Source organism: Podarcis vaucheri, assembly GCF_965113315.1.
Source record: "Podarcis vaucheri genome assembly, chromosome: 10".
In the NCBI taxonomy this organism is placed as follows: domain Eukaryota; kingdom Metazoa; phylum Chordata; class Lepidosauria; order Squamata; family Lacertidae; genus Podarcis; species Podarcis vaucheri.
The window spans coordinates 75,748,342-75,769,815 of NC_138748.1; the positions used below are offsets into that span (position 1 = coordinate 75,748,342).

Here is a 21,474-nt window from a genome sequence, read left to right on the forward strand (position 1 = left end):
GCCTTAAAAGAAAATATTATGAAAATGATATATAGGTGGTACATGACACCAGTCAAGCTTGCAAAAGTATATCATTTGCCTGATAATAAATGTTGGAAATGTAGAGAAAATGAGGGAACATTCTTTCACCTTTGGTGGACGTGCCCAAAGGTCAAGGCTTTCTGGGAAATGATCTACAATGAACTGAAAAAGGTATTTAAATATACCTTCCCTAAGAAACCAGAGGCCTTCCTTTTGGGCATTGTCGGCCGATTGGTGCCAAAGAAGGACAGAACTTTTTTTATGTATGCAACAACAGCAGCAAGAATACTCATCGCAAAGTACTGGAAGACACAAGATTTACCCACCCTGGAAGAATGGCAGATGCAAGTGATAGACTACATGGAATTGGCAGAAATGACTGGCAGAATCCGAGACCTGGGAGAAGAGTTAGTAGAAGAGGATTGGAAGAAGTTCAAAGACTACCTGCAAAAACATTGCAAAGTGTTTGAATGTTAAAATGATGTTCAGGCTATAAAGATAATATGGCATTAGTGACATATTTGAAAGGAATATGTAAAAAATGTTTTAAAAGAATAAGGGTGAAAAAGAATTGAATAATATTATGTCAAATTTAAACTAAATGGCACAAAGGGATTAAGTTATAAAGAACAGGTAAAAATGGACTTACAAGGAAAGGAAAAATTGGAGACATAATAGGTTGGAAAGTATAAATATAGAATAAGATTTGAAAGAAGGTAAGGTACTGCTGAATATGAGTGTGTTAAAGAAAAGGGAGGTGTGAGGAAGTCAGGAAAGAAGGTTATAAAAATAATAAGTAAAAAATTGGATTTTCATGTTTCTTTTTTCTGTTTTTCTTTTATTTACTTTTTGTATGTTTTTTTGCTGTCTTTTTCTGTTTCTGTTTGAATGTGATAATGTTTTCTTTTTTCTGGTTGATTATAAAGTTAGTTTTATTATTTAAAATTTCAATAAATATCTTTAAAAAATAAATAAATCCTTGGGCACGTCCACCAAAGGTGAAAGAATGTACCTTCAGTTTCTTTACATTTCCAGCATTTATTATCGGGCAAATGATAAATTTTTGCAAGCTTGACTGGGGTCATGTACCACCTGTATATCATTTTCATAATATTCTCTCTTAGGGCATTACATGCCGTAAACGTCATACCTGTGGTCCATAACTGTTCCCAGTCAGCAAACATAATATTATGTCCAACATCTTGTGCCCATTTTATCATAGCAGATTTCACCATTTCATCCTGAGTATTCCATTTCAACAGCAAGTTATACATCTTTGACAAAATCTTAGTTTTGGGTTCTAACAGTTCTGTTTCTAATTTTGATTTTTCCACCTGGAAGCCAATGTTCTTTTTTTTCCTTAAATAATATTTATTAAAGTTTCAAGTAGTACAAAAGATAAAAAGAAAAAAGAAAAAAAAAAGAAAATTTCCCCCTTTATAATCCAAAATTTCAATAACTTTCTTCCAAAACTTCTCCTCACCTCCCCTTCTTGTATTCCATGTCCAAATATTTATCCAACAAGTTCTTATCCCTAAATTTTTAGCCTTAATTTGTTATCATATTTAATTCAGTTTACATATCAACTTTTAACTTATATACATCAATCATTTATACTTAATTTTTTTTTCCTAAGGTCAACCCAGTTTCCCTTCCACGGATTCCCCATTTTTATACTAATAACAACACAAAATTTAAAAAAAATCAAACAGCCTTTGGATTTCCAAACGCCACCCTCCCTTCCCCGGTTTCGATCCCAGAACCATTGTCCATTGCCTTTTCAGAGCTTTCGCTTCCATCGGTGACAACCACCTTGGGGTTTTATTTTCCAATAAATCCTTGTATCTTATCCAAATATTAAACAATGCTTTCCTGACAATATGATTTTTGAATGCTTTATGTGCTTTGACATTATCATACCATAAATATGCATGCCATCCAAATACGTTGTTAAAGCCTTCTAGATCCAAAATGACAGTATTTTCAAGAAGTAGCCATTCTTTCAACTAGCAAAAAGCTGCTGATTCATAGTAAAGTTTAAAGTCTGGCAGGGCAAATCCACCTCTTTCCTTTGCATCAGTTAATATCTTAAATTTTATTCTGGGCTTCTTGCCCTGCCAGACAAATCTAGAGATATCTCTCTGCCACTTCTTGAAACAGTCCATCTTGTCCACAATTTGCAATGTCTGAAACAAAAACGACATTCTAGACAATACATTCATTTTTATCACAGCAATACGACCCAACAGTGAAAGCTTCAAATTTGACAAGATTTCTAAATCTTTTTTCACTTCTGTCCAACATGTTTCATAATTATCTTTAAATAAGTTCCCATTTTTGGCTGTCATATTAATCCCCAAGTATTTCACTTTCTTAACCACAGTCAGGCCTGTCTCATTCTGAAACCTCTCTCTTTCAATTGGTGTTAATTTTTTCTCTAAAACCTTAGTTTTTAGCTTGTTCAGTTTAAATCCTGCCACTTGACCAAATTCTTGAATTAATTCTAAAACCCTTTTAGTACTAGATTCTGGCTCCTGGAACGTCAATACTAAGTCATCTGCAAATGCTCTCAGTTTGTACTGTTTGGCTCCGACCTGTATACCTTTAACCAACCGGTCCCTTCTAATCATATTCAGCAGAACCTCCAGGACCGATATGAAAAGCAGTGGGGAGATTGGGCACCCCTGTCGTGTCCCTTTTTCTATCTTAAATTCTTCCGTCACCACATTATTTACAATTAATTTAGCCTTTTGTTCAGAGTATATTGCACCTATACCATTTTCAAAACCTTGGCCTACCCCCATCCCCTGTAGGTTCTTCTTCATGAAACTCCAAGAGATATTGTCAAAAGCTTTCTCCACACCCACAAATATCAGAACTGCTTTAGTGTTTATATTCACTTCTAGTTTTTCCAAAATATCAATTAAGTTCCTCAAATTATCAGACAAGTGTCTTCCCGGGAGAAAGCCCGCTTGGTCTTTATGAATCTCTTCCATCAATACAAAGAGCTTCAGTTTCAATGCAAGCCTTAGAAGACATCATCTGACTCACACAGGGGAGAAACCATTTAAATGTATGGAGTTTGGAAGGAGCTTCAGTCCGAGTGGAACCCTTGATTTACATCAACAAACTCCCACATGAGAGAAACCCTATAAATGTCAAGTAGACAGAGGTTCAGTCCTAGTGGAAGTCCTACATCCACAGACTCATGGACAGGAAGAACTTTAACAGCTGACACCCTACAAACCCATCAACCCTCAAAGAGGAGAAGCTGTTTAAAGGGAAAGATTGCAGAAAGTGCTTTAGTTATAATGGAGTGTTTAAGGAACATCTAAGGACTCAGAGGGGAGAACCCATTTAGATGTATGGAGTGTGGGACATGTTCCTTTCAGAGTCCACTCTTTTGTTCACAGCAATGAACTCAGCAGAAAATCCATTTTAAAAGCATGTCATGTATTTGTGGTTCTGCTGTTTATATGTAAATCTGTATAGTAATGAAATAATGAAGGTAACGTCTCACTCTAGTGAGTATAATTTTAGATGTAAGGTACCTTTTGATAGTGAGGGGGAGTTGGTGAATCTGGATTTCTGGGATGCTCATTTGCCTGGAAGCAGCTGGCAGAAAGCTTTTCTTCGTGAAGCCCCTGCAGATGCCGAGTTCCTGACTTCCCTCCCAGACGACAGGAAGCGAAAGACACACCTCCACTGCCCTGTGTCCTTCCAGCCTCTTTCCTCCCTTGCTCCCTTCTGCCGGTGTGTGTGCCTGACTTGGATATCCTGTGTGCTGTATTTTTCTATTGCTGAAACTGGATTTGCTCTCAGGAGCCAAGTTTTGTGCCTCACTGGGGACCCAGTGAGAACTGTATGCTTTGAAAGCTCAGTAAACTATTACTGAAGAAGTCCTGCTGCCTCTCTGTGTGTTTTTGACCTCAGTGTGGGACTTGCTCTGCACGTGGCCCCTACCCTGCTGCTACTTGGCCCCTACCCTGGAGTTGCTCTACTCAAGCATGCAAGACAGTTTTTGCACCAAACTCTGTCATCCCCCACCGCATGATCTCCAAGCACTGATTCTTCACCAGAAATTCATCCCTGCCTCCTAAGCATTCTGAAGAAAACTGATAATACTGTAAGTTAATGGGTGATTTCCCCCCAAGCCTAATTGCAAGAGGGGAACGGAGGGGCTGCAGGGACCCGGGAAGTCTCCTGATGGGCCCATCTTCACTCTTGAACCCCATGGGGCAACCCCAGAGCTCCTCCTTATTCTGGGGTTTGGGGAAGGTAGTATTTTTCCATAGTCCCAGAAGTTTTTATTCAGACATGCTGCAAGAGAGTTTTCCTACCAGAGGCCCACAGATCATATTGCTATCATACTGATTTTACTGTTGTTTCTGCTTTTGCTGTCATGGAACAGCTGGGTGCCAGGGGGGGGAAGTTGGGGGACCTACAAGGGAAGAAGGCGTAGATCCTGGGGACTGGTGGGGGGTTGGCAGTGAGCAGAAAGAGGGGGGAAAGGGAGCAGAACGGGAGGGGAGGTGTTGCAAGCTGAGGAGGAAACAGGGTTTGGTGAGCAGGAAGAGGCTGGGGCAGAGAGCAGTTTAGGCTCAGAGAGGGGAGAGGAGGGGGCCAGGAGACCCAGAGAAGGCCGGCTGCTGAAGCATCCAGGGAGACCCCCCCCTCCTGCTGCGACCAGCTCCCCTCTCCCCTGGTCTCCCAGAGCACACTTGTTGTTGTTGCTTAGTCGTTTAGTTGTATCCGACTCTTCGTGACCCCATGGACATGCCGCTAGCCTCAAGAACACCATCCAACCATCTCGTCCTCTGTCATCCCCTTCTCCTTGCGCCCTCCATCTTTCCCAACATCAGGGTCTTTTCCAGGGAGTCTTCTCTTCTCATGAGGTGGCCCAGAGCACACAGAGAAATCCAGTTCAGACCCATGAACCTGTACATGATATTAATGGGCGTAGGGTTTTTTTTGTCCCAACATGCATCACTTTAATCTCATTGACAATGAACTGTATTTTCGGCCCATTCAGCCCGTTTGGAGAAGTCCCTTTGGAGCTCCTTGCAATCTCTCTCCTTGCAATCTCTCTTTATTTGCTCCGGTTGGCTGGACTCCTTCCTTTATTCCGCAGGGACCCGAAGGGCTCAGCCCGACGAGCTGGGGGACTGAGCAGCCTCGCACCTAGATTTTTCTGTAACTCCCCCCCCCCAAAGAAAGGCTCAACCTCCACGCCCATGGGTGCCTGTGGCCAGCCCAGACCCCGGAGCATCTGCATCTCTGCCCCAGCTTGAAAGTTAGGGGCTGCAGTGCTGGCAAACCTTATCTCCTCCTCCCCGTCCAGACAGAGGAATGGCCTTGTGGGGTTGGACCAGAGAGTCCCATCTGGGTGGGGTGGAGGGGGCAGTGCGGGGGCTTCTAACTGTAAAGTAGGGAGGGCCCTCCTGAGTCATCTAGTTGAACCCCCAGCATAGCAGGAATCTCAGCTAAGCATCACAGGCAGGGGGCCATCCACGCTCCCCCCACCCCACCCAAGGAAGGCACTCTCCCCACTGGCTGTGCCAGACTGACCTCTCAATGGCCCCTCCTGGCACACTTTCCTGTGGCCAACGACTCTTCCCCAGGGAGGGCATCTGAACAAGAGACCACCCCCCTGTAGGGTGCTGTGTTGATGTCCGCCAGGCGGAGGAAAAGCAAAGCAGCTGCGCATTGGCACCGAGGGCTCCCAGACTTCAGCCAGTGCCCTCCAGGTGTTCTGAGTGCAGGCATCGTGCTGGCTGGCACTGAGGGGAACTGCAGGCCAACCTGCCTCGGGGGCACCTGCGTGGAGATGGCGGTGCCAGGGAGAAGAGCAGCAGGTTCAGCCAGAGGCTCCTAAAGGCTCTGCCCAGTTTCTTGGCGTGGAAGATGTGACCAGCCAGCGGGGGCTGGGGCTGCAGCCGGGGGCTGGCCCCTGTTACCCAAGGTAAAGGACCCCTGGATGGTCAAGTCCAGCCAAAGGCGACTATGGGGACTTACTTCTGAGTAAGCGTGCATCAGATGGAACGGCGTAGGGGTTACTCCTAAGTAAGCGTGCAACAGGCAGGGCTGCAGAGTGGTGCTTCCAAAAGCAGCCAGTTTGCACATCTCATGGGATTTAATGTCTTGCCATTATAAACGCAAGGGGATAAGTGCATTTACACAGACACATTTCCACAAAAAGACCCAAACTCCGGCATGTGGCCGCAGGTGATACAACAGGAGCCTTTCTGCAAATGGCCTTTGCAACACAACTCACTGGGTGGTAACAAAGTACACACATTGGCCTCTTTGCAACGTAGCCCCGTTTCCTCAATGAATCCACCCATTTCAGTAAAACCTGAGCTGAAATAGTAAGGAGAGCAAAACAGCAGCCCTGTCTGACCCCCGTCACCCCCAGACTCCCCCAGTCACGCGGCAGGAGATTCATCCTGAGCCCCCCCCCCGTGAGACGGGTATGACATCATGGATGATCCAGTGATGATTCATATGATCCATTGATGATCCACATGATCCAAGCAGACTGGTCCAAAGAGCAGATCTCTAGGCCTGAATGAAAGGGGTCTGCGATGATGGATTCTGGAGTCAAGAAATCCTCCCTTTCCAGTGATCTCTCAGGCTGGCCGGGAAAAGGCAGCGAGCAGGAATCCTCAGGCATCCCGACGGACAGACAGACTTGTCATGTTGCCAAAACACGAACTCGGAGTCTGATCTGATTTAAATGCAGAACTCATTTTGTGACTTCGCTGTTGGATTGTCGGGATCAGCCCCTCCCCCTCTCCTGATCCCCAGAAGGAAGACGGGGGGGGGGATTTCTACTCCTCCTCCTCCCCCCCCCGCTCAATTCTTTCCCTCCCCTCCCGGCACATCCTCCTCTCACCCCGCCCCCACAATCCCAAATCCCTCCCCCAATACATTGTTCCTCCTCCTCCTCCAATCCGGCTTCGCTCTGGAAATGAGGGGGGGGAGCCCCCCTCCCAAGCTGCCTCCTTCTCTCGCAAGTAGAGCTTCTTCGCCGGATTGCTGCTCTGCGGCGTAGATCGGGGGGGGGGGGGAGGCGCTTTCGGAAAGGGGAGGAGGATGGGAAGAGGAGGATCCCCGCCCAACGTGGATGTTGCAGGAAGGAAATGAGAATCGGAGCGAGGACAAAGAGGTAAAGGGGTCCGGGGGGGGGAGAGGGGAGAAAAGGACCCAGAGACCCCTCCAGCTCCCCAAGCGCCTTCCGTGGGGCCTGGATCCCGGCACGCGTGCTGCGAAGGGGCGGAGATGGGGCGCCCACCCACGAGGACTCCCTGGGGCGCGGAGAGAAGCGGGCCAGGAAAGGGTTAAGGGGTGAGGGAGGCGCCTGGATAGAGACCCCCCTGTCCCTCCCTTGCTCCTGTCGGGGGGGCCGGGAATGGAGAGGTGTGGCGCGCAGGGCGAGGGGTGACCCGAGCCAAGGGGGCCTTTGGGTGCAGGGGAGACTCCGGGAGAGAGGGAGGGGGTCGAGGAATGGGGGGAGGAGGGAAGGCAGCATTGGCAGGGGGGGAGATAGGAAGACCACTCTTGGGGGGGTCTCCATCGTGCCTTCCTTGGGGAATCTCCGGAGGGGCCGCCTTGGCTTCTCCCTCCCACCCAGGAATGCCCCCCCTTCAAGGCGACCAGAGAGGGATCCCTGGAAAGTGGGGGTTCTGTCCCCCCACCCCTATTTTCCTGCAATCTCCATCCTCTTCCCACCCCATAAGCCCCTGCCCTGTCCAGACGCAGTGATTCTGCCCAGTCCAACCATTGGTCCCCTGGAGAGGAGAGGAAATCCCGAGGGGAAGAGGGGAGGGGAGAGGCCTTCTCAGAAGCGGCTCTTGGTTTCCGCCATCCCACCCAGGAAGCAGCAAGAAAGCTTTTCCTCTCTCTCAGGCTTCCATCTTTATTGTTTTTCCACTGAGGATGAGGATAATGTACACCTGTCCTCAGAAACAGGGGTGCAGAGTCCATGGAATGGCTCTCAGGATTGATACAGAAGTTGCACCTCCAAAGCATTTCTGTTCCTCTTATTCTTTGTAGGCAATGCTAGAGTGACTGACAAGCTGAGATACAATCCATCATCATCCGATGACAGCGACTGCATGAATCTTCCCAGTCAAAGGAGCCATTTTCATGATAGACAGTGCCTGGGGCTGGAGGCTCTACACACCGGGTGTGCCTGTGCAGGCCAAAGACTGCCAGTATTAGCACAGGTGAGGTGTGTGTCATTCCCAAATTTACAGACTGTGTGTGAATGAGAGTTTGTGGGTGGGATTATAGTTTACGGCAACCCTGTGATTTTCTCCACCCATAACATTTCTTGAGCTGATATTGCAGTACGAATTCCAAAATAACTACAAAAAATCACACGATAATAATAATAATAGTACAGTGGTACCTCAGGTTAAGAACTGAATTCGTTCTGGAGGTCCATTCTTAACCTGAAACTGTTCTTAACCTGTGGTACCACTTTAGCTAATGGGGCCTCCTGCTGCCACCGCACGATTTCTGTTCTCATCCTGAAGCAAAGTTCTTAACCCAAGGTTCTATTTCTGGGTTAGCAGCGTCTGTAACCTGAAGCATCTGTAACCTGAGGTACCACTCTAGAAGTTCTAGTATTAGTATTCCCCCCCCCCAGCCACTCTGGGCAGCTTACAGTACATATAGGTAAAGGTAAAGGGACCCCTGACCATTAGGTCCAGTCGTGGCCGACTCTGGGGTTGCGGCTCTCATCTCGCTTTATTGGCCGAGGGAGCCGGCGTACAGCTTCCGGGTCGTGTGGGCAGCATGACTAAGCCGCTTCTGGCGAACCAGAGCAGCGCACGGAAACGCCCTTTACCTTCCCACCAGAGCAGGACCTATTTATCTACTTGCAGTTTGATGTGCTTTCGAACTGCTAGGTTGGCAGGAACAGGGACCGAGCAACGGGCGCTCACTCCGTCACGGGAATATGAACCGCCAACCTTCTGATCAGGAAGTCCTAGGCTCTATGGTTTAACCCACAACAACACCAGCGTCCCTACAGTACATATACAAGACAGTAAAACATCCAACATTAAAAACCTCCTGATACAGCTGTCTTCTAAATGTCAGATGGTTGCCTCCTTCCTTGCCCTCTGAAGGGAGGGCATTCCATGGGGCAGGAGGCCCTCTGCCTGGTTCCCTGGAACTTCACTTCTAACAGCAAGAGAACCAGCATAAGACCCTCGGAGGAGGACCTCCCTGTCCGGACTGAACGATGGGGGTGAAGATGCTCCTTCAGGTCCACAGGGACGAGGCTGTTGAGGGCTTGAGGTTGCAGATCTTGCTCCTCCATAATGATCGATGTATAGATAGCAGAGTAGGAGAAAACACTCAGAGGCAGAAAAAAAAAATCAGCTGAGAAATTTATTACTGAAGACAGATAAGCATGACAGGATCCAAAAAGATAGCAAAAATGTAACTCGCAGTAAAACCCTGACTTAGCAAACCAAAACAGCTCTCAAGTAAGAAACAGACAAGCAGAGTAGAGTAATATCAGAATAGGAAGTGGGAGCAGGCGCATTTCAATACTGTAATTCATATATAATTCAATGTCAGAGTAACCCTAGGACTAGATAACAAGCCTCCAGGTGGACGTGCCCCATCTGCCCTTCTCTTTCCTATTCCGCACGGGCAGAATCTGCCTTCTGGACTGTGGGATTCACGGTTGTTCTCCTCCTCTCCATCCACCAGGGCTTGACTTCAGGTGCAGCAGAATTCCCCAGCCCCCCAAGGATTTGAGACCCATCAGCTTTTCTTTTTTTAAAAAGATATTTATTAAGATTTTTAAGAATTAAAAAAGACATCCCCAACCGTACACAAGAAATAAGAAAAAACAGTGTCCCATTCAAACAAACACATAAAAATACAGTGCACATCTAAAGAGAAAAAAAGAAGAAGAAGAAAGACATATAAAACATACAAATCCAATTTCTTACTAAAGTTTTTTCATATCCCTCTTTCCAGACTCCCTCACATCTCCCTTTTCTGTGTTCCTTTTTACACGATCATATTCAGCAGTACCTTTCCTCTTTCAAATCTTATTCTATATTATACATTTCAATTATTATGTCTCCATTCCCCCCCCTTGTTTCCACTTATTTATATTTGACATAATATTATTCTAGCTTTTTTCACCCTTATTCTTATGGAACATTCCTTGCCTACTCCTTTCGACTAAGTCACTAATGCCATATTATCTTTATATCTTGCATCATTTTAACATTCATACAGTTTACAATGCTTTTGCAGGTAGTCTTTAAATTTCTTCCAGTCCTCTTCCACTAACTCTTCTCCCAGGTCTCGGATTCTGCCAGTCATTTCTGCCAATTCCATATAGTCTATCAGTTGCATCTGCCATTCTTCCAAAGTGGGCAAATCTTGTGTCTTTTGCGATGAGTATTCTTGCTGCTGTTGTTGCGTACATAAAGAAAGTTCTGTCCTTCTTTAACACCATTTGGCCGACAATGCCCAAGAGGAAGGCCTCTGGTTTCTTAGGGAAGGTATATTTAAATACCTTTTTCAATTCATTATAGAAGAAGAAGAAGAAGAGTTTGGATTTGATATCCCGCCTTTCACTCCCCTTCAGGAGTCTCAAAGCGGCTAACATTCTCCTCTCCCTTCCTCCCCCACAACAAACACTCTGTGAGGTGAGTGGGGCTGAGAGACTTCAAAGAAGTGTGACTAGCCCAAGGTCACCCAGCAGCTGCATGTGGAGGAGCGGAGACGCGAACCCGGTTCCCCAGATTACATGACTACCGCTCTTAACCACTACACCACACTGGCTGGATCATTTCCCAGAAAGCCTTGACCCTTGGGCACGTCCACCAAAGGTGAAAGAATGTTCCCTCAGTTTCTTTACATTTCCAACACTTATTATCCGGCAAATGGTATATTTTTGCAAGCTTGACTGGGGTCATGTACCACCTATAAATCATTTTCATAATATTTTATTTTAAGGCATTACATGCCGTGAATTTCACACCAGTGGTCCACAACCGTTCCCAGTCAGCAAAAATAATGTTATAACCAATATCTTGCGCCCACTTTATCATAGCTGATTTAACCGTTTCATCCTGAGTGTTCCATTTTAACAGCAAGTTATACATTCTTGAAAGTACCTTAGGTTTAGGTTCTAACAGTTCTGTTTCTAATTTCGATTTTTCCACCTGGAAACCTGTTTTTTTGGCCATATTAAAGACCTCTCTGATTTGACGGTAATGTAACCAATCTCACACTTCTCAAAACTCTGCAATCTCCATATGTCTCCAACTTTTTCTAATATCTCCCAATATTTTGGCCACTTGGCCTCCATATTGAGTCTTTTCAGAGCCTTAGCTTCCATGGGTGACAGCCACCTTGGGGTCTTATTTTCTAATAAGTCTTTGTATCTTGTCCAGACATTAAACACTGCTTTCCTGACAATATGGTTCTTAAATGCTTTGTGAGCTTTAACCTTGTTGTACCACAGATATGCATGCCATCCAAACGCATTGTTGAACCCTTCCAAATCCAAAATGTCAGTGTTTTCAAGAAGTAGCCAGTCTTTCAACCAGCAGAATGCTGCTGATTCATAGTACAACTTCATGTCTGGCAGGGCAAATCCCCCCCTTTCTTTAGCATCAGTTAATATCTTAAATTTTATTCTGGGCTTTTTGCCCTGCCAGACAAATTTAGAAATGTCTCTCTGCCACCTCTTGAAACAATCCATCCTGTCCACAATCTGCAAAGTCTGAAACAAAAACAGCATTTTTGGCAATACATTCATCTTTATAGCAGCAATTCGACCCAACAAGGAAAGCTTCAATTTGGACCAAATTTCTAAGTCTCTTTTAACCTCTGACCAGCATTTTTCATAATTATCTTTAAATAAATTCAAGTTTTTAGTCGTCATGTTAATCCCTAGGTATTTCACTTTTTTAACCACATTTAACTCTGTCTCCTTCTGAAACCTTTCTTTTCCCATAGTAGTTAAGTTTTTCCCCAAAACCTTAGTTTTTTGCTTATTTAGTTTAAATCCCGCTAACCGACCAAATTCTTGAATCAGTTCTAAAACTCTTTTAGCACTAGATTCTGCCTCCTGTAATGTCAAAACCAGGTCATCTGCAAAGGCCTTCAGTTTATATTGTTTAGCTCCGACCTGAATTCCTTCAATCAACCGGTCTCTTCGAATCATGTTCAGGAGCACCTCCAGGACCGAAATAAATAACAATGGAGAGATAGGGCAGCCCTGTCATGTTCCTTTCTCTATCTTGAACTCTTCTGACACCACATTATTAACTAACTTTGCTTTTTGTTCTGAATAGATTGCGTCTATACCATTTTCAAAACCCCGTCCCACTCCCATTCCCTTAAGATTCTTCTTCATAAAATTCCATGAAATATTGTCAAAGGCCTTCTCCGCATCAATAAAAATCAACACTGCTTTTGTATTTGTGTTCATTTGCAATAGCTCCAAAATGTCAATAATGTTCCTTGTGTTGTCGGACAGATGTCTACCTGGGAGAAAGCCTGCCTGGTCTTTATGAATCACTTCATTTAGCACTCTTTTTAATCTATTGGCTAGAATGTCTGCAAAAATTTTGTAACCCACATTTAAAAGGGAAATGGGACGGTAGTTCTTAAGTTGTGTCTTTTCAGATTCAGATTTGGGTATAAGTGTGATGAAAGCTTCTTTCCATGACTCCAGTGCCTTCTTCCCCTCCATAATCTCGTTACATACCTCCTTCAGTGGTTGAATTAGATAGTCTTTCAGAGTCTTATAATACTTGAAGGTTAGCCCATCCGGCCCTGGAGACTTGCCCAATTGCATGTTCTGAATGGCACCTTCAATCTCCTGTTCGGTTATTTTATAGTTCAATATTGTTTTATTTTCTTGAGATAGTTTTAGTAATCCGTTGGTTCTTAAAAATTGGTCTATGTCAATCTCTTTCTGCGGCCCTTGGGTATATAGTTGTTTAAAGTATCTCTGGAAGCATTTTCTAATCTCCACAGGGTTCTGAATGTTTCTCCCTTCAATCTCTAAGTTAGTAACCGTGTTCAACTTCTGTCTCTTTTTCAACTGCCATGCTAGCAGTTTTCCGCATTTATTAGCCGATTCAAAGGTCCTTTGTCTCATTTGTTTGATTTTCCACTCGATTTCCTGATTTATCAATTTCGTATATTGTGCTTGATAAAGTTTAATTTCTCTCAGAATCTCCTGTGACTTTGGTTTCGATCTTAGTTTTTTCTCCCCTTCTTTTATTTTCTCCAAGATCTTATCCTTTTTCTCATTTTGAACTCTTTTTCTTATTGCATTCTGTTGTATCAGAAACCCCCTCATCACCGCTTTACTTGCGTCCCAGATTACTCTTTTTTCCACCGTTGTTTTCAAATTTACTTCAAAATAATCACTCAAGTTCTTTTGGGCCTTCTTGACAATCTCTTGATCTCTTAGTAAGGTGTCATTCATCTTCCATCTGAAGGAACCAGTTGAGGTTGATTTCATTTCCATCTTTACTGCATTATGGTCGGAGCAGGTTTTTGGGCAGATTTCCACCTTTTTGATCTTGGGTGCCAGTCCTCTAGTTATCCATATTTGGTCGTTTCTTGTCCATGTCATTTTGGCTTCAGAGAAGAATGTCCCCTCTCTTCCTAAGGGGTTCTTTGTTCTCCAAATGTCAATCAGATCCATATTGTCGGTTAATTCAAAGAAGGTTTTTGGTAGTCTGCCCTCTTTTGTCACACTTTGACTTTGCGCTTTGTCCATATTCGTAGATACCACCCCATTCATGTCTCCCATCAAAATGATGTTATTATAGTCCATATAGTCCAACATTGTCTCCTGCAGCTTCTTGAAGAATTCCGATTTCCCCTCATTTGGTGCATAAATTCCCACAATCAAAAATTTTTCTCCTTGTATTTGAATTTCAATTGCCAAGATTCTTCCTTGCTCATCTTTGAAAAGAAATTTTGGTGATAGGCTTTCTTTTGCATAAATAACAACTCCTCTCTTCTTCACTTTATCAGATGAAATAAATTCTTGACCTAGTCTCTTGTTAATTAACACTTTCCTGTGAAGCCTAATCATGTGCGTTTCCTGCAGGCAAATGAGGTCTAATTGTTCCTTTTTTAATAAATGGAAAATCTTCCTTCTTTTCTCTGGGGAGTTAAAACCGTGGATATTCCAACTTAATAGTTGCAGCGACATGTTGGACTACTCTATTCTCCCTTTGGTGGTGGTGGTATCGCTCTCTCCGGGTCATCAGAACCCAAGGGTGTAGGTGTAGACCCTGGTGGTCCAAGTCTTAAGGCTCCTGGATCTTCTTCTGTCCCTTTCTGGAGGTCTTCTCCGTAGTCACTCAAAAATCTCTCCTTGTCCTCAGCTGTTTTGATTTTCACCTTCTTCCCCCTGAAGGTAAAGGATAGTCCCTGGGGGAACTCCCACCTAAAAATAATTCTGTTGCTTCTCAATAATTTCACCAGGTCTCCGTACCTGGATCTAAGTTCCAGTAGGTGTTTCGGGATGTCCTTGTAGATTTCCACTCTCAAATCCTGAATTTCAAGGGTCTTTTGAAAGTGTTCACTCAATATTTTGTCTCTTTCTGCCTTCGTTCTGAGAGAGATCAGGCAGTCCCTGGACTTTACCTTTCCCCCTCCTTTTCCAAGTCTGAATGCACTTACGATTTTAAAGTCTTTATCTTCTTCCAAAAGCCAAAATTCTGTAAATTCTTTTGTCAAATATCCAGTTAAGTCTCCTTTTTCAAGTTCTGGGACTGCCCTCAATCTCAAATTATTTTCCTTACTTCTTAATTCTATCATAGACAGGTATTCCTGATGTTCATCAATCTGTTTGCGCATAGGTTTGATTTCCTCTTGCACCGCCTCTGCTTTCTGTTTGGCCTCATCAGCTACTTTACGATTTTCTGTAGTGGCTTCCAGTAGTTTCCCAATTGATTGTGCATTTAAGCTAACTTGTTGAGTCAAGTTATTAACACTAGCTGTGTTTTGGTCAATTTTAGATTATTGTTCAGTCACTTGTTTACTCAGGCCTTCTAATTTTTCAAAGATTTTTTCTAATACCGAAGTAGAGTCCCCTCCTGTGGCCATTCCTTCCGGCCTAGCTTGCTCTCATTCTTCCTCTTGTGTTACAGAAACAATGGGAACGGATGATCTACGCAGCTGTGAGATTATATTAGGTTGTTGTGTCTTGGCTTTGGCTGATCTTGTTCTCCCAGTCCCACTCATTCCACTTCTGTCTATGCGTCAAGGTCAGTCTCACACTTTGCAATTCCCATGGGAATCCACAAGTCCACAGATGGGGAAAAAACACCCCCAGTAGTTGCAAATTTTCAAAGTTCCTCTAGAGGGAGATAGGTATATCCTAAGGGGGGAAAAGTTGTTCATACATTCCAGGTTGCTCCAAATCCCTTAAAATTTGATGGTAATATCAAACAGCATCAAAGTCTCAAAAGTCCTCCAGATCCTTTATCCTTAGCAGAGTTAACCTTAAAGTACTTACAATGTCTCTAAAAAGTGCCAGCTTCAATGTAGCAATTCAGTGTAACGATCCAATGTATCAGTCCAATGTAACAAATCACACAGTCCTGCAGCTCTAAAGATCTGGCAGCCCGACTACCGGGATTTCAGTAGTTTTGAAAATCCACAAAAGAAGAGGTAAAAAAAATTGTCCAATAATAAGAAGGTAAAGTTGATAAAATAACGGGGTAAAATTGCAGCTTTCTCCCTGCGCCTCAGTTCAATTGATGCTCAGATTAAATCCTTTTTAAGTCACAATTCCAAAGGCATTAGAAAGTTTAAATCCTTGCTTTTGATCTTTAAACAGTGCCGGGAGACGGACTTCCTGGTTGCGTCTCCCGCTTCAGTGCCGAATTTTAAATAAATTTAGTCCCGAATATCAAACTTCACCTACTCACGGGAAGTTGTTTTATAGCTGAATAGTCCCAGGAAAAGGGTCAGCGCTCACCGACAGCAGCTTTGCGGCTTCACTCCACAGAAAGAGCGATCGACTCACAGCACCGCGCCAGCCCTTCCACGCTCCGGAGCCCCTTACGGGGTCCCTTCAACGTTTCAGGGGGCGCTCAGGGTGCCCGCCGAGTCCCACGGCCACAGGCTATCACTGCCTGTGGTTTTCCGGTCTGGGTCTCCGCTTCGCCGTAGCGGACGACCCGTTTGAGCTGAGTGCAGGGTGGAGACCAAGGGTGGAAAAATGACCCCAGAAGGTGCAGGACATGTCCCCCACCAAAGGAACTACTGCTCCCCAACACCCCATGACATCTAGATTCAGGTAGGTAGCCGTGTTGGTCTGACGCAGTTGAAATAAAAAAATTAAAAATAGTCCAGTAGCACCTTAGAGACCAACTATGATTGTTCTAGGTATAAGCTTTCGTGTGCATGCGCACTTCTTCAGATACACTGACACAGATGTCACCAGACCCTTGTATATCGTGGGAGGGTGGGGTGGGGTTTTTCTCAGAAAGGTACTCCTATTACCATCTCCTACTATCCTTCACTATATGAAGAAGTGTGCATGCACACGAAAGCTTATACCTAGAACAAACTTAGTTGGTCCCTAATGGGCTACTGGACTATTTTTTTTACTTTTATACTTCAACTGTGTCAGACCAACACGGCTACCTACGATTAAGTACAGTTATCTCCTCGCCTTGAATATCCTGCTTTTCAGTGCCAGATTAGGATAGTCCTGTGTCAGAAGACAAGCACAGGATCAGGCAGCACATCATCATTATAAAGAACCATTGGGATGGAGTGTTTCCCATTTGCCATCTTCATTCCTTCTGCTTCTCCTGCTCTCTCCATGCAATGTGAGGCATGTAGACAGAGGTCCATCTCCAAGAACAGGAGCTTCCCTGAGCACCCATTCAGCTGACCCCAAGCACCAAGCCTTGGTCACTAGTTCTCTGACTGACCCAGACCACAGTCCCTGGAAAAGATGTAGATCTGGGTCTCCCAAAATAGTCCATATGGACCTCCTGAGGTCAGCGGGAATGTGAAGGTGATTCATGAAGATCTAGGGGTGGAAATGGGGGCAACCACTTGATTTGAAATGCAGTCCCACAGGACAACAGTATTCCAAGATCATGCTGTGTTATTAAAGCTGATTGAGGATTATGAAGGTTTGCTGATGCATTACTACCATTAGACATCATACCATTTTCATTTCCTAAAAATTGGGAACATAGGTAGGACATGGGAGAATGTAGGAGATGTTGAAATAAGAGAAGGTGCTAATGGCAGTTGATGTGTCCTTCCCCCCCCCTGTGTTTTCTTTCCTGAAACCCAAACAGGATTTGCTTTTTGCCCACTCTGAAAAAAGTGATGGAGAAGACAGAATTGCGGGGGACAGGGCACCTTTCGTTTCATTAGGAATAGCCATTAAAATGTGTGAAATGTGGAATATGCTTCACTGAACGAGCACACATAGTTCACATCAACGAACACAAAAAGGAAAGAACCCATTTAAAGGTATGGAGTGCGGAAAAAGCTTCTGTTTCAATGCAAAACTTAGAACACACCAGTGGACTCACACAGAGAGAAAGCGTTTTAAGTGCAGGGAGTGTGGGAAGAACTTCAGTCGGAGTGGAAACCTTAGACAACATCAACAGACTCACACAGGGGAGAAACCATTTAAATGTATCGAGTGTGGAAAGAGCTTTAGTGATAATGGAAAACTTAGAAATCATCAATGGACTCACACAGGGGAGAAACCATTTAAATGCATTGATTGTGGAAAGAGCTTTAGTGATAATGGAAAACTTAGAAGACATCAACGGATTCACACAGGGGAGAAGCCATATAAATGCATTGATTGTGGAAAGAGCTTTAGTGATAATGGAAATCTTAGAAATCATCAAAGGACTCACACAGGGGAGAAACCATATAAATGCATGGAGTGCGGAAAGAGCTTCTGTTTTAATGAAAACCTTAGAACACATCAACGGACTCACACAGGGGATAAACCATTTAAATGCATTGAGTGTGGAAAGAGCTTTAATAATAGTGGATGCCTTAGAACACATCAACGGACTCACACAGGGGAGAAACCATTTGAATGCATAGAGTGTGGAAAGAGCTTCAGTCAGAGTGGAGACCTTAGAAATCATCAACGGACTCACACAGGGGAGAAACCATTTCAATGCATTGAGTGTGGAAAGAGCTTTAATACTAGTGGATGTCTTAGAAGACATCAACGGACTCACACAGGGGAGAAACCATTTGAATGCATAGAGTGTGGAAAGAGCTTCAGTTCGAGTGGAGACCTTAGAAATCATCAACGGACTCATACAGGGGAGAAACCATTTCAATGTATGGAGTGTGGAAAGAGCTTCAGTCGGAGTGCACACCTTAGAGAACATCAACAGACTCACACAGGGATGAAACCCTTTAAATGCATTGAGTGTGGAAAGAGCTTCAGTCAGAGTGGATGCCTTAGAAGACATCAACGGACTCACACAGGGGAGAAACCATTTGAATGCATAGAGTGTGGAAAGAGCTTCAGTCAGAGCGGAGACCTTAGAAATCATCAACGGACTCACACAGGGATGAAACCCTTTAAATGTATGGATTGTGGAAAGAGCTTCAGTCAGAGTGGAAGCCTTAGAAAACATCAACAGACTCACAGGGGAGAAACCATTTAAAGGTATGGAGTACAGTAAATGCTTTGCTCAGAGTGGAAATCTTAGAAAACATCAGCAGATACGTGGGGCAGAAACCATTTAAAGGTATGGACTAGAAGGAGCTTCAGTCAGAGTGGAAGCCTTGATTTATGTCAAAAAACTCACACAATGGAGAAACCATATAAATATCAGGAAAGTAGAAAGAGGTTCACTCTTAGTGGAAGTTCAGAATCAACAGACTCATGGACAGGAAGAACGTTAAGAGTTGAAACCCTTCAAACCATCAACAAACTCAGAGAGGAGAAGCAGTTTAAATGAAAAGACTGCAAAAAGTGCTTTCTTTATAATGGAGTATTTAAGGAACAGGGACGCGGGTGGCGCTGTGGGTTAAACCACAGAGCCTAGGACTTTGCCGATCCGAAGTTCGGCGGTTTGACTCCCCGCAATGGGGTAAGCTCCCGTTGCTTGGTCCCTGCTCCTGCCAACCTAGCAGTTCAAAAGCACGTCCAAGTGCAAGTAGATAAATAGGTACCGCTCTGGGGGGAAGGTAAAAGGCGTTTCCGTGCACTGCTCTGGTTTGCCAGAAGCGGCTTAGTCATGCTGGCCACACAACCCGGAAGCTGTACGCCGGCTCCCTCGGCCAGTAAAGTGAGATGAGTGCCACAACCCCAGAGTCGGCCATGACTGGACCTAATGGTCAGGGGTCCCTTTAACTTTACCTTTATTTAAGGAACTTATTTAAGGAAGGCAGCATCTCACAATGGTGAGAATAATCTTAGATGAAAGTACTTTTGGTTTTTGTACCAAACTCTGTCACCACCACCACATGATCTCCAAGCACTGCTTCCTCACCAGAAATTCATCGCTGCCTCCTGCCCTGCGCGTTCTGAAGAAAACTTGAAATACTGTAATTGAATGGGAGATTTCCCCCCCCCAAGTCTAATTTCAAGAGGGGGAATGAGGGGCTGCAGGTAGCATGGAAGTCTCCTGGGGGGCCCATCTTCACTCATGAACCCCATCGGGCAACCCCAGAGCTCCTGCTCATTCTGGGGTTTGAGGAAGATAGCATTTTTCCATAGTCCCAGAAGGCTTGCTTCAATCATGCTTCTCAGGAGTTTTCCTACCAGAGGACCACAGTGCTGTGGCTGCTGTTGTTGTCAAGGACTGGCTGGTGAGGGGGGAGAGGCACAAGCTGGGGGACCCACAAGGGAAGAAGGCTCAGATCCTGTTGACTGGTGATGGGATGAGGCGAAAGAGGGAGAAAAGGGAGCAGACCGGAAGGGGAGATGTTGCAAGCTGAGGAGGAAACTGGGTTAGGTGAGTGGGAAAAGTCTGGGGCAGAGAGCAGTTCAGGCTCAGAGGGAGGAGAGGAGGGGGCCAGGAGACCCAGAGGAGGCCGGCTGCTGAAGCAACCAGAGAGACTCCCCCTCCTGCTGCGACCAGCACATGCCTCTGAGTCTGGGGGTTAGAACGCTTAGAATGTGGGGATCCCGTTTTTCAACCAAAGGCAAAACAAAAACAAAAACCCGCTAGCCTTTTCCCAGGTCTTTCCTGACCTGACAGTCGTTCGTCTTCTCTACAAAGTCCTTCTCCCTCCCTTTATTTACCATGGGGTCCCATCACCCTTTTCTGCTTCTTACACTCTAGGGAAAAGAGTCCCTTTCCATTGAACGCCTGGCAGCCCAGTGCCAAATCCGGCTGCTCCGGAGAGAACGGAAAGGAACTGTAAACGCCCTTGCACTCTGACGCGCACCAGTCACTTCCTCCCGGATCTTGGTGCTGCCGGTGCAGCTGCATTTACGAGGAAAAGAGAAATTGGAAACCGAGCCCAAGTCCCTTGCTATCCAAACTGGCCACTTGGACCAGCCTTGGGGCGTCTTCCTTGGGAAAAAGGAAAAGTTTCAGATCTCAGGTTCCCCGACAGGGAATGAGAGCTTTGATTGGCGTTCTCCCCTTGCAGTTAATTGCCTCTCTAATTGCAGAACCCCAATTCTCCCGTTCTCCCCTCCCCCTCCTAGCTACCTCTTGCCAGGAAGGCTGGGAGTGAAGACCGTCAGCAAAAGAGACAGCCAAGGATGAGAATCTGGGTTGCTGGGTGTTTCAGAGAATCCCGCCCACAGTCTTCTCCATTCCTAGACTCACGTCCGCATGCGCTGCTCCTGGCCACCCCGGGGTTTTTTACTAGATTAATCCATGGCCAGCCTGGGGCTGAAAATAAACTTCCAAAAAACTAAATTACTGACAAACAGCCTCACAATGGAAGAAAAAAAAAGAACTTCAAGAAAAAACAGGCTTGGGAATTAAAAATAAGGTAAAATACTTAGGAATCTGGATTTCAAATAAAAGTTTAAATGTATATGAGGATGATTATAGTAAAGTATTGAAAGAAAGTTTTTTTAAAAATATGGAAACCTGGACCAAACTCCATCTCTCGGTTGTGAAAAATAATATCCTCCCCAAAGGGAAGAGTCTCAGTTGTGAAAATGACTATCCTCCCCAAAATGATTTTCTTATTCCAAACAATGCCCATTTTAGGAGGAATGAATTGTTTTAAGGAGTGGAAAAGGGAAATATCTAGATTTATATGGAGTGGAAAGAAACCGAGAATTAAACACCAGTTATTAATAGATCAAAAGGAGAGAGGAGGTTTTGCATTGCCAGATTTGGAATTCTACCATGTGGCGGCAGGATTGGTTTGGATAAAAGACTGGATTACACCAAAAGATAAGGACCTATTAGACTTGGAAGGCCACGAGAATCGGTCTGGATGGCACGCTTCTTT

The 21,474-nt window shown here is 44.8% G+C and overlaps 3 protein-coding genes across 9 annotated transcripts in view; 2 read left to right on the forward strand and 1 right to left on the reverse strand.

Moving 5' to 3' along the window:
• Window positions 1-21,474, reverse strand: part of LOC309541270 (uncharacterized protein) — a 174,165-nt gene that overhangs the window by 135,305 nt on the left and 17,386 nt on the right. The window lies entirely within an intron of this gene.
• Window positions 1-21,474, forward strand: part of LOC309541297 (uncharacterized protein) — a 132,911-nt gene that overhangs the window by 96,251 nt on the left and 15,186 nt on the right. The gene's annotated exons all lie outside the window — the stretch shown is intronic.
• The window catches only part of LOC309541370 (uncharacterized protein), a 113,134-nt gene that overhangs the window by 57,037 nt on the left and 34,623 nt on the right, over window positions 1-21,474 (forward strand). The window contains exons 1-3 of one of the 5 annotated variants that reach the window (XR_014223700.1): window positions 7,032-7,189; window positions 8,077-8,249; window positions 9,751-10,587. The exons of 1 other annotated variant lie outside the window; for it this stretch is intronic. The gene's annotated coding sequence lies outside the window, so the exon portion shown is untranslated. Of the gene's footprint in view, window positions 1-7,031; window positions 7,190-8,076; window positions 8,250-9,750; window positions 10,588-21,474 lie in introns of those variants that run through there. 3 more of the 5 variants (XM_082239181.1, XR_014223699.1, XM_082239180.1) reach the window with 3 other exon arrangements.